General features: G+C 50.6%; 1 protein-coding gene and 1 pseudogene across 15 annotated transcripts in view; both read left to right on the forward strand.

Annotated features, from left to right (window-relative positions):
• The window catches only part of LOC111825265, a 637-nt pseudogene extending 276 nt beyond the window's left edge, over window positions 1-361 (forward strand).
• The window catches only part of ZMYM5 (zinc finger MYM-type containing 5), a 42,207-nt gene that overhangs the window by 37,000 nt on the left and 3,328 nt on the right, over window positions 1-1,879 (forward strand). The window lies entirely within an intron of this gene.

Raw genomic sequence — 1,879 nt, forward strand, 5'->3', positions numbered from 1 at the left:
CGGACCAGTTCCAGAGCAATCACATGGACATGGTGAAGTTAGCATCACCCGAGGAAATTGCTTCACTTCCCAAAACATCCTAGAATATTCATCAGCCCGGTGAGGATGAGGTTCGGGAGGAGTCCTTGTCAACAGGCGACCTGGACCTCATCTTCATGCCAGGTCTCGGGTTCCATGAGCAAGGCAACCGGCTGGGGCAGGCCAGGGCTACTATGACGCCTCCCTGAGGCGCTGTGAACAGCACCAGCAGGCGAAGCCCTACAACATGGCCTTAGTGTTCAAGGAGCAGATTTGCATCCAGGTCCCAGTGGACAAACATGACGTGAAGGGAGATGAAGTCCTCTAGGAAGACACCTCCTAAGTCCAGCTCCGCAGCCAGATGCTTGGGGTCCATACCTGAGAGAGATGCACACAAATGATGTGCATGTCCCTTCAGGGCTTAGTCAAAATTACACACCAGTGGGAACATGGGCTACATTGTTGTAATAATTATAAGATACTTAACCAAAAACCACCATTAAAAATTAATAAAGCTGCCCTAGCCGGTTTGCCCTAGTGCAGTGGTCAGTAAACTGAGGCTCGGCAAACCGCAGCTCGCGAGCCACATGCAGCTCTTTGGCCCCTTGAGTGTGGCTCTTCCACAAAATACTGGCTCTTCCACAAAATACCGACTTCTGTGCATGGGACACGAAGTTTCAATCACACTGTACATGCGCGCCTGCACGTGGTATTTTGTGGAAGAGCTACACTGAAGGGGCCAAAGAGCCGCATGTGGCTTGTGAGCTGCGGTTTACCAACCACGCCCTAGTGTATAGAGCATTGGCCTGTGGACTGAAGGGTCCCAGGATCGATTCCTGCTCCGGGCACATGCCTGGGTTACAGGCTTGATCCTCAGTGTGGGGCCTGCAGGAGGCAGCCAATCCGTGATTCTCTCTCATCATTGATGTTTTTATCTCTCTCGCCCTCCCTCTCTGAAATCAATAAAAAATATTTTTTAAAAAATTATAAAACAAAAAAAGAGAGGCTGAGAGGGGGCTGCTTTGTCCTCTAGAAATGTTATAGTAAAGAAGTGAGGGAAAACTCACATGAGAGAACCCTGATAGCCATGGACCTAAGGTGGAGACCGCATAAAGATTCGTAGGAGGGGCAGAGGCATGAAAGGGTTAGCCGGGCACCCAGATACAGCAACTGAAGTCCTGGAGAGAGATCTCAGGTGGGGATGGGGGGAAAGGGGGAGGCACTGAGAACTCTGGGATCTAATCCCGAGGCTGGGCTCCCCAGCAGAGAGCACCAAACTGAGGAGGGTATCCACATAACATCTAACTGAAGAGCAGTGGGGTGCTGTCTGCCAGGGAGTGGCAACTGAAAGTTTGGGCACCCTCGTAAAGGGCCAACCCACAAAAATTCCCAGTGGAGCCACCAACCTTGTCCTCTGGCAGAGGGAGGGTGAAATGGACTGGAGAAGTGAGAGCAGAACCTTGGACTGGGGATTCGGGGGATAGAACTCAGAAGGCAGACACCCCAGGTTTCCTGGGCTGAGTCATTCCCTCACACAGTGAAAGACATTTTTCCCACACAGACACTTGCCTTGCCTAGAGGGGAAGACAGTCGACATACCCTATTTAAAAATACCTTGCCCTGAGGCCTCTTAAGAGATTAAAAGTAACAATTAGCCCAAACTGCTTTGGCTCAGTGGATAGAGCGTTGGCCTGGGGACTGAAGGGTACCAGGTTAGATTCCAGTCAAGGGCATGTACTTTGGTATGGGCACATCCCCAGTAGGGGGTGTGCAGGAGGCAGCTGATCGATGTTTCTCTCTCATCGATGTTTCTAACTCTCCCTCTCCCTTCTTCTTTGTAAAAAACATAAAAAGATATATA

The sequence above is a fragment of the Myotis lucifugus genome, unplaced genomic scaffold, assembly GCF_000147115.1.
Source record: "Myotis lucifugus unplaced genomic scaffold, Myoluc2.0 scaffold_19, whole genome shotgun sequence".
In the NCBI taxonomy this organism is placed as follows: Eukaryota; Metazoa; Chordata; class Mammalia; order Chiroptera; family Vespertilionidae; genus Myotis; species Myotis lucifugus.